This window comes from Saccopteryx leptura, chromosome 2, assembly GCF_036850995.1.
Source record: "Saccopteryx leptura isolate mSacLep1 chromosome 2, mSacLep1_pri_phased_curated, whole genome shotgun sequence".
NCBI lineage: Eukaryota > Metazoa > Chordata > Mammalia > Chiroptera > Emballonuridae > Saccopteryx > Saccopteryx leptura.
Genome location: NC_089504.1, coordinates 203,091,775 through 203,103,671, shown reverse-complemented (window position 1 = coordinate 203,103,671; position 11,897 = coordinate 203,091,775). Strand labels below are relative to the sequence as shown.

General features: G+C 37.1%; 1 pseudogene; it reads left to right on the top strand.

Annotated features, from left to right (window-relative positions):
* Window positions 1-5,145: 5,145 nt before the first annotated feature.
* LOC136393283 (histone-binding protein RBBP4 pseudogene) lies at window positions 5,146-6,368 on the top strand (annotated as a pseudogene).
* The last annotated feature ends 5,529 nt before the right edge of the window (window positions 6,369-11,897 follow it).

Genomic DNA, 11,897 nt, shown 5'->3' with positions numbered 1-11,897 from the left:
TCGAATCAGCGAGTTGGAGAACAAGATGAACAAAGGCACAGAAGCAGAGCAGAAAAAAGAAAAGAGACTCAAAAAGTCTGAGGAAACTCTGAGAAAGCTCTGTGACAACATGAAGAGAAATAACATCTGCATCATAGGAGTTCCTGAAGAAGAAGAGAAAGAACAAGGAATAGAAACTTTATTCAATCAAATCATAGCTGAAAACTTCCCTAAATCGATGCAAGGAAGGGTCTCACAAGTTCAAGAAGCAAGGAGAACTCCATTAAAGAGAAACCCAAAAAACCTACACCAAGACACATCATAATTAAAATATCAAAGCAAAGCAATAAAGATAAAATATTAAAAGCTACTAGAGAAAAGAAGGCTATCACCTACAAAGGAGCCCACATAAGGATGACATTTGACTTCTCAATGGAAACACTTGAGGCCAGAAGGGAATGGCAAGAATTATTGAAAGTAATGCAGAACAAGAGCCTACAACCAAGACTACTTTATCCAGCAAGCTATTGTTTAAAATCAAAGAAAAAATAAAAAGCTTCCCAGACAATAAAAAGCTCAAGGAATCTATTACAACCAAACCAATGCTATAGGAAATGTTAAGGGGCCTGTTGTAAACAGATCAAAGTGGGAAAAGAATATAGTAAAAGAGAAATACAGCTTTAAAGAATAAAATGGCAATAAAGAACTACATATCAATAATAACCTTAAATGTAAATTGATTAAATGATCCAATCAAAAGACATAGGATAGCTGCCTGGATAAAAATACAAGACCTGTACATATGCTGTCTACAAGAGACACACCTTAGAACAAAAGATGCACATAGACTGAAGGTAAAAAGATGGAAAAAAATATTTCATGCAAATGGAAATGAAAAAAAAAGCTGGGGTAGCAATACTTATATCAGACAAAATGGACTTTAAAACAAAGGCTATAGTAAGACATAAAGAAGGTCACTATATAATGATTAAGGGAGCAATCCAACAGAAAGATATAACCAACATAAATATCTACACACCTAATATAGGAGCACCCAAATATATAAAGCAGACTTTGATGGATATAAAGGGCACAATCCACAGCAAGACTATAATAGTAGATTTCAATACCCCAGTAACATCACTAGATAGATCCTCAAGACAGTAAATTAACAAAGAAACAGCAGATTTAAAGGACAAACTAGATCAACTTGATTTAATAGATATCTTTAGAATATTTTACTCTAAGACAGCAGAATATACATTCTTTTCAAGTGCTCATGGTACATTCTCTAAGATAGACCACTTGTTAGGACACAAAAGCAGTCTCAACAAATTTAAGAAAATATGAAATCATATTGAGCATTTTCTCTGATCCAATGGCATGAAACTAGAAATCAACCACAACAGAAAAACTGAAAAATACTCAAACACATGAAAACTAAATAGCACATTATTAAATAATGAATGAGTTAACAATAAAATCAAAGAAGAGATAAAAAATTCCTAGAAATAAATGATAATGAGCATACAACAACTCAAAATTTATAGGACACAGCAAAAGCAGTCCTGGGATGGAAGTTCATAACACTTCATGCATCCCTCAAGAATCTTGAAAAAGCTCAAGTAAACAACCTAACCTTTCATCTAAAAAAACTAGAAAAAGAACAGCAAGCAAGGCCCAGAGGTGGTAGAAGGAAGGAAATAATAAAGATCATAGTGGAAATAAATGACATAAAAGCTAAAGAAACAATATGGAGGATCAATGAAACCAAGAGCTGGTTCTTTGAAAGGGTAAACAAGATCGATGAACCTTTAACCAGACTCACCAAGAAAAGAAGAGAGAGGACTTAAATAAAATTAGAAATGAGAGTGGAGAAATAAAAACTGACACAACAGAAATAAAATATATTGTAAGAAAAGACTATAAAGAACTGTATGCCAAAAAATTAAACAACCTTTGTAAAATGGACAAATTCCTTGAAATATATAATCTTTTAAAAATCAATCTGGAAAAATCAGAAAACCTAAACAGACCAATTATAACAAAAGAAATTGAAATAGTTATTAAAAAGCTCCCAAAAAACAAAACTCCTGTGCCCAATGGCCTCACTGGTGAATTCTACCAAATATTCAAAGAAGAACTAACTCCTATCCTTCTCAAGCTATTTCAAAAAGTTCAGGAAGAAGGAACACTTCCAAGTTCCATTTATGAGGCGAGCATAAATCTGATTCCAAAACCAGGCAAAAACAACACAAAGAAAGAAAATTATAGGCCAATATTCCTGATGAATTTATTTATTTTTATTTTTTTATTTTTTTTTCATTTTTCTGAAGCTGGAAACAGGGAGAGACAGTCAGACAGACTCCCGCATGCGCCCGACCGGGATCCACCCGGCACGCCCACCAGGGGCTACGCTCTGCCCACGAGGAGGCAATGCTCTGCCCATCCTGGGCATCACCATGTTGCGACCAGAGCCACTCTAGCGCCTGAGGCAGAGGCCACAGAGCCATCCCCAGCGCCCGGGCCATCTTTGCTCCAATGGAGCCTCGGCTGCAGGAGGGGAAGAGAGAGACAGAGAGGAAAGCACGGCGGAGGGGTGGAGAAGCAAATGGGCGCTTCTCCTGTGTGCCCTGGCTGGGAATCGAACCCGGGTCCTCCGCATGCTAGGCCAACGCTCTACCACTGAGCCAACCGGCCAGGGCTCCTGATGAATTTAGATGCTAAAATCCTCAACAAAATATTAGCACACCAGATCCAGTTATACATGACAAAAATTATTACCATCATGATCAAATGGGATTTATTCTGGGGAGCCAAGGATGTTACGACATTCGTAAATCAATTAATGTGATTCACCACATAAACAAAAGGAAGGAGAAAAACCACATGATATTTCAATAGATGCAGAAAAAGCATTTGATAATATCCAGCACCCATTTATGATCAGAACTCTGAGCAAAGTGGGAATACCTCAACATGATAAAGGCCATCTATGACAAATCCAAAGTCAACACCATACTCAATGGACAAAAATTAAAAGCAATTCCCCTAAAATAAGGAACAAGGCAGGGGTGCCCCCTTTCACCACTCTTATTCAACATGGTTCAGAAGTCCTAGCTATAGCAATCAGACAAGAAGAAGAAATAAAAGCCATCCAAATTGGGAAAGAAGAAGTAAAACTATCATTATTTGCAAGATGATATGATACCGTACATAGAAAACCCTGAAGTCTCAGTCAAAAAACTACTGGACCTAATAAACAAATTCAGCAAGGTGGCAGGATATAAAATTAATACACAGAAATCAGAGGCATTTTTATACACGAACAATGAACTGTCAGAAAGAGAAATTAAGGAAACAATCCCCTTCACTATTGCAACAACAACAAAAAAGTACTTAGGAGTAAATTTAACCAAGGAAGTTAAAGACTTGTACTCAGAAAATTATAAAACATTGATAAAAGAAATCAAGGAAGACACAAAAAAGTGGAAGCATGTACCGTGCTCATGGGTAGGAAGAATAAATATCATTAAAATGTCTATATTACCCAAAGCAATTTATAAATTCAATGCAATACCAATTAAAATACCAATTGCATACTTCAAAGATATAGAACACGTATTCCAAAAATATATATGGAACCAAAAAATAACACAAATAGCCTCAGCAATTTTGAAAAAGAAGAATAAAGTGGGAGGTATCACACTTCCTGATATCAAGTTATACTACATGGCCGTTGTATTCAAAACAGCCTGGTATTGGCATAACAACAGGCATATAGATCAATCAACAGAACAGAGAACACAGAAATAAACCCATATCTTTATGGACAATTGATATTTGACAAAGGAGATAAGAGCATACAGTGGAGTAAGACAGTCTCTTTAACAAACGGTGTTGGGAAAACTGGACAGCTACCTGCAAAAAAATGAAACTAGACCACCAACTTACATCATGCACAAAAATAAACTCAAAATGGATAAAGAACTTACATGTAAATCGTGAAAACATAAGTATCTTAGGAGAAAATTTAGGCAGTAAGCTCACCGACATCTATCGCAGCAATATCTTTGCTGAATTATCTCCACAGGCAAATGAAATAAAAGACAGGATAAACAAATGGGACTATATCAAACTAAAAAGCTTTTGCACAGCTAAAGACAATAAGAACAGAATAAAAAGACAAACCATACAATGGGAGAACATGTTCAACAATACATCTGATAAGGGATTAATACCCAAAATTTATAAAGAACTTGTAAAACTCAACACCAGGGAGACAAACAATCTAATCAAAAAATGGGCACAAGAAATAAATAGACACTTCTCCAAAGAGGACATACAGATGGCCAATAGACAAATGAAAAAATGTTCAATATCACTAATCATTAGAGAAATGCAAATTAAAACCACAATGAGATACCACCTCACACCAGTCAGAATGGTGCTCATTAACAAAACAACACACAATAGGATAGGTGCTGGCAAGGATGTGGAGAAACAGGAACCCTCCTGCACGTTGGTGGGAATACAGACTGGTGCAACCACTGTGCAAAACAGTATGGAGATTCCTCAAAAATGTGAAATAGAACCGCCCTTTGACCCAGCCATCCCACTTATAGGAATATATCCCAAGGACATCATATCACCGACTGAAAAAGAGAATTGTGCCTTCATATTTATGGCAGCGTTGTTCACAATAGTGAAGATCTGGAAACAGCCCACATATCCATCAGTTGACGAGTGGATTAAAAAGCTTTGGTACATATATACAATGGAATACTATAGGGCTATGAAAAACAAGGAAATATTACCTTTTGAAACAGTATGGAGGGACCTGGAAACTATTATGTTGAGTGAAATAAGCCAGGCAGAGAAAAAAATATATCATATGACCTCACTCATTTGAGGAATCCAAAGAATAATGAAAACTGAGGAATGGAATTGAGACAGAGGAGGGATCAAAGGGACCAGAGGAAAAGAGGACAGAGGGAAAGGGGATGATAGGATGGGATAAACCTGAAGGGAAGGAGGGAGGGCATTATGGGGAGAGGGGAAAGGGCGATGTTAAGGGGAATAGGGGGAAGAGGGGATGCATTCGTGGTTACCTAGAATCTATGTAAACACAATTAATTAAATAAAAAAATAAAGGAAAAAAATGACACAGTAGAAGAACAAGTGATCAATGAAGAGTACAAAATATGAAAAAAGAACACCCCTTTTCTTTATGATTTGGTGATGACCAGTTCTTTGGAGTGGCCCAGCTTACCTGCACAATGGCTTCCAGATGTAACCAGACCAGAAGGGAAAGACTTCAACATTCATTGACTTGTCCTGGGTACAGACATGTTGGATATACAAAACCACCTTGTGATAGCCAGCATGCAGCTCCCTAAGATGATGCTCAGTTTGGTACTTCACACTACAACAGCGAAAAAGGAGAATTTGGAGATTTTGGCTCTGCTAGTGGAAAAAATGAAATAGAACTCAAGATCAATCATGAAAGAAAAGTAAACAAGGCACGTTATATGCCACAGAACCCTTACATCATTGCAACAAAGACTCTATCCAGAGATGTTCTTGTTTTTGACTATGTAGAACATCCTGCTAAACCAGATCCTTCTGAGGAATGCACCCCAGACTTGCATCTCCATGGACATCAAAAGGAAGGCTATGAGATTTCTTGGAACCCAAATCTCAGTAGGCACTTAGTGTTTTAGATGACCATGCTATCTGCCTATGGGTCATTAGAGCTTTTCCAAAGGAAGGAAGGGTTGTGGATGCAAAGACCATACTTACAGGGTGTATAGCAGTAGTAGAGAAAGTTTCCATCTATCTACTCCATGAATCTCTGGGTCAGTTGATGAGGATCAGAAACATGATCTGGGATACTCATTCAAATAATACTTTCAAACCAAGCCATTCAGTTGATGCTCACACTGCTGATGTGAACTGACTTTCTCTCAGTCTTTATAGTTCATTCTTGCCACAGGATCTGCTGATAACTCTTGTCTTGTGGGATCTGAGAGATATGAAGCTTAACTTTAACCCTTTGAATTACATAAAGACCAAATTTTTCAGGTTCAGTGGTTGCCTCCCAACAGGACTATTTTGGCTTCCACTGGTACTGATCATAAACTGAATGACTGGAATTTAAGTAAAAATGAAGCAGAACAAACTCTGGGAGATGCAGAACACTGGCCACCAGAGTTGTTTATTTATGGTGGTCACACCGCCAATATATATGATTTCTCCTGGAATCCCAGTGAATCTTGAGTGATCTGTTCTGTGTCAGAAGAGAATACTGTGCAAGTGTGGTAAATGGCAGAGAATATTTATAATGATGAAGACCCCAAAGGAAGTGTCCTGAAGGACAGGGGTCTTAGATATTCAGTGTACTTCCTGTGATTTCAGACTCCTTTTTTTCCCCTCTCAACCCTGATGTAGATTCAACTTTGGTTTTAAAACAAACTTTGGTCAGCTATCTCTCTGTAATATGTACCATCAACAATGCTATTAGTGTGAACTGAGGGGTGTTTTCTAAATATTAAGTGATGGACTGAATTCAGCTAAGCGACAGACTTACACTTAAATTTTCTTCAAGAATTTTCTAGTAACCAAGTAAACTAGCCATCAAAAGAGGAGTATTGTGCGGTTATTTTATTTTTCTTCTGATGTTATATCTTTTGTGTGTGTCTGTGTGTGTGTATTTTTCTGAAGCTGGAAACGAGGAGAGACAGTCAGACAGACTCCCGCATACACCCGACTGGGATCCACCCGGCACGCCCACCAGGGGGAAACGCTCTATCCACCAGGGGGCGATGCTCTGCCCCTCTGGGGCGTCACTCTGTTGCAACCAGAGCCACTCCAGCGCCTGGGGCAGAGGCCAAGGAGCCATCCCCAGCACCCGGGCCATCTTTGCTCCAATGGAGCCTTGGCTGCGGGAGGGAAGAGAGACAGAGAGGAAGGAGAGGGGGAGGGGTGGAGAAGCAGATGGGCACTTCTCCTGTGTGCCCTGGCCGGGAATCGAACCCGGGACTTCTGCACGCCAGGCTGATGCTCTACCACTGAGCCAACCGGCCAGGGCCTGATGTTATATCTTTAAGTTTTTCAGAATCATTTAAATAAAGGCTAGAAGTAAGCAAGGAATAGAGCCAAGTGAGGGTGGGTGTCTGAGCCACGAAGTTTAAGTATTGAGAGATATCATTTTTATTCAGGAATTAGAAGAGACTCAGGTCATATAAATTCCTACTCTAACTTCTTCACACCTGGCTTTCCAAGATGCATGTTTTCCAGTCTCCTCTCAGTTCCCGAGTTAAATCAGAACTATGTGTTCCTTCTTCCCCATATATTGTTGCTTGTTAGTATATTTCTTGAGTTGTTTTCATATTACTTCTTTCCTTTCTATAAAATGTTTTTTAAAAAAAAACTTGGGACCATCAAGTTGTAAAGATGTATGTTTTTATGTAACAACTATACCACAGGCAAACTACCCAATACAGTTAAGAAGAGTGAATAGTTTGTACTTTTCATTAACATAATCACTGGAAGGCAGCTGCTCCAGGAACACTCACCAAGCACCTGCTAAAGGGCCTCCCATCTCTGCCATGGCCAGGTTCTCTCGCAGATGCTACTGGGAGACCCGTAGCCACCCCAATGACATTTAATCAAAGCAGACTTATCCCAGTTGGCCCTGCATTAATCATGGGATTAAGATTTAAAAGAGGGGCTAGCCTATTCATAATAGCATCTAAACCAATAAAATATCTAGGGACAAATTTGACTAAGAAAGTGAAAGATTAGTACAATGAAAACTACAAGACTTTGTTTAAAGAAATCGCAGCAGACACAAACAAGTGGAAAAACATCCTGTGTTCATGAATTGGAAGAGTTTATATTGTTTAAATGTCCATGCTTCGCAAAGCCACGGATTCAATGCCAACCCTATCAAAATTTTAATGGAATTTTCCACAGAATTAAAATAAACAAATTTCTGTAGAATCACACACACACACACACACACATACACGTACACACAAAAAAACAGCCTCATAATCATAAAAAAGGAAAACAAGATGAAGGCACCATAATTCCTGATTTAAAACTGTACTGCAAAGCTATAGTAATTGAAACAGCACGTACTGGTATAAAAATAGACACATAGGCCTGATCTGTGGGGGCGCAATGGATAGAGCATCAACCTGGAATGTGGAGGTCACCGGTTTTAAACCCCGGGTCTGCCTGGTCAAGGCACATATGAGAGTGTTGCTTCCTGCTCCTCCCCCTGTTCTCTCTCTTTCTCTCTCTTTTTCTCCCCTCTCTCTAAAAATGAATTTTAAAAAATCTAAAAAAAAAAAAAAAGACACATAGACCAATAGAACAGAAAGCCCAGAATTAAACCCTTGTATATGCAGTAAACTAATTTTGATAAGGGAGCCAAGAACCTCCATTGGGGAAAGGGAAGTCTCTTCAACAATTGTTGGGAAAATTAAATAACCTCATGCAGAAAAATAAAATTGCATTCCTATCTTATATCACTCACAAAATTAAACTCAGATCAAAGACTTAAACATAATACCTCATACTGAAAACTTTTAGGGAAGAAGCTTCTTAACATCGGTCTTGGCAACAGTTTATTGAATATGATACCAAAAGCACAAACAACAAAAGAAAAACATCAACCATTGCAACTACATCAAACTTAAAAGTTTCTGAATGCAAAAAAAAAAAATTTTAATAAAAAATAAAGCCTATGAAATGGGAGAGAATATTTGCAAACCATGTATTAGATAAGGGGTTAAAATTCAAAATTTATAAAGAACTCATATAACTCAAAACAAAAACAAAAAATTAGATTAAAAGATAAGCAGAGAAATTAAATAGACAAGTTTCCAAATAAGACATTCAAATAGCCATGAGGTACATGAAAAAGTATTCAATATCACTAATCATCAGAAAAATAAAAATCAAAACCACAATGATATATCACTTCAAACCCATAAGAATGGCTAGCATCAAGAAGACAAAAGATAATAAGTGTTAGTGAAGATGTGGAGAAAAGACAATCTTTGTACACTATTGGTGGAATTGTATACATCCAGCCACTTTGGAGAACAATGTGTAGGTTCTTCAAAAAAATTAAATATAGAACTACCATATGATCCAGCAATTCCACTTCTGGGTATATACCCAAAGGAAATAACAAATAATTGAGGAGATAGATGCACTCCCATGTTCACTGCAGCGCTAATTTACAGTAGGCAATATATGGAAACAATCTAAGTGTCTTTCCATGGGCAAATGGATAAAGTAAATTAATTAAATAAATAAAACACCATAAAGTTTACTGCTCATAATGATATTCAATCTTTTTAAAAAATAAATGCACCTTGAATTATTATAAGCCTTTGGTTAATTTCCATATTCTGGAAAAGTTGGTTGTGAGCATTTATGTCAGAGTTCTCATCGCTTTTATGGAATATGGGATTTAAGGAGGTGTTAGTCCACCATTCATTCTAGAAGTGCTTCTCCCTGGCTTCTTTTTGAGAATGATATTTATAGATAATAATATGGTGCTGGAAATGTGCATTGTCATTGCTCTTTGGCCTTTTTTTCTATATTCTCTCTATGTCTAGAGCTAAGATATAAAAATCAATACAAATACTTCATAAGTTTAATACATTTTCTTCATATTTCAAGTTTAAAACTACAGGATTTTTACTTAACCTTATCACCTTTGACCTATATTTAGTTTCTTCCATGATGAAAACCCTAGGTCTCAACAAAATCAATAAAATTTTTGTCTGCATTTCATTGGGATAAACTCCCAGAAGTTTATCCCTGTATCACTGTGTCAGAGGGTAAACTATATGTGGTTTTGCTAGATATTGCCAACTCCCCCTTGATAGAGGTGTCCCAGTTTGCATTCCTACTGCAGACAAGAGCATGTAAGTATCCCACTGCCATACTAATATAATAAGTTGTCAAACATTTGTATTTTGTCAAAGCAATGATTGAGAAACCATGTCATAGTGTAGTTTTAATTTGAAATTCTCTTATTTTAAAAAAGTGTAACATATTTTTGTTAGGTTGAAAGCTATTAGAATTTCTTTTGTGAACTATCTGTTTTAAGTGCTAATTTGTTTTTTAATGAGGCTATTGGTTTTTCCTTCTTTCTAAAGTTCTTTACATAAGTTGCATTTTTTTCTCAATTCTGTTGTTTTTTACTTTATTTTTGGTGCTCTTTTTCATGTGTAAAACCATTTTTTAAATCATCAATTCATTAATATTTTCCTTCTAGGTATTAAGACATAGTGAGAAAAGTTTTTGCCACTTTTAGATTATAGTACTCATTTATGTTTTCTGCTAGTTATTGCATGGTTTTATATTTTATATTTGACTGATTCACTTGTAAATTTAGTGGATGGAATAGGAAGTGGATGAGGCAGAGTTCTTTTGTGTTTTTCTTTTCCACTGATGGATTCCAAATATCCAGAAGAGTAGCTAGCACATAACAGAGACTCCAAAAATACTCCCTGAATGTGTAACTAAGTGAATAAAAAAAAAAAAAAAGGTTATGACTAAACATGAATTGAAAGACTAAAACATCACAGGTACTTAGATTATGTGGGTAAATCCTTATAACAACTCTCTAAGGTGCTTTTTGTTCACTGGATTTTAATTATTAAAGAGGACACAAGAGAGATCAAGCAGCTGTTTCAAGACTACACCACTAGAAAATGGTATGGTTGCAAATCATGTGGCATGCTTGATTTGTGTGGCCCCCAACACATGCATGAGCATAAAAATTCACTGCAGGGCAGAGTGCTTTCCAAGATTCTAGACCTGGATTTAGACAGACTTAAAGCCTGTAGTCATATCTTTACCATTATCTAGCCCTAGCCAACTTATTTAACTCTCTGTGCCTTGGGGTTCTGTTCTGTTTTGTTTTGTTTTGTTTTAAATCTGAGATCACTGCACAAAAATAAGTTCATTGTAAAAACTAAATGTGAAAGTCTTAGATCATGGTACATGTAAGAGTTTAATAAATCTTAGTCATATTATTTATTCAGAAGATTACTTACTTTCTGTTTTCTACATTTCTTCTCATGGTTTGATCATCAAGGAACCAAAACATCCTCAAAGGGTTTAGTTATGTGCAAAGCAGGACATTTCTTCCCATCTGTGCTTGCAAGGGCATCAATTTTACATTGACTGCCTTTTTGATAGTGTACATTTAAAATTCTCCCACTAAAATTCTTAATATTCTTCAAAAATTAAGCCCACTAAAAAGTTATAACTAAGGTAGCTCTCTTTTAGAAATTCAGTTAAAATACATTTGTGCATATGGAATTAGATTAGTCTATACTACTAGCTGGATTCCTTGTTTGACCCTCAAAGATAGATACAAGAAGGGCGCATTTCCAAGTACAAGGTTAGCAGTGACATAGCAAGATGTCCAAGGATGTTGGAAAGCATGATATTTGAAAAAGGTCAAAGAGAACAATGGGGTGGGGTCAAGGGAGCATCATCACCTGTTCTGAGCACTTTCTATTCACCCTTTTTATGAGGGAGTCCTGCCTCAGAGTAACAGGGATGGCTGAACACGTGACACCTGACACTGGAGAGTTGAGATAAAGAGAAGTTTATTAGACACAGCTCAGAGGGAAGAGGACACCGCATGCCATGGAGAGTCACAGAAGACTACACTCAGGAACAGATTGAAAAACCAGGGGTTGTGGGAGGTAGGTTCTGGAGTATCAAAAGAGCATGGTGCCTCCAGTCCTGGTGTGAGGATGTGACTGGCTTGTTTAAATAATTCTACAGGCGGACAGGGAGCTGAAGCCTTACTCACTGGTAAGCAAGAACTTTGCCTGGTTTCCTTAATGAGGATATTTGCCTGGCTAGAGAACCTC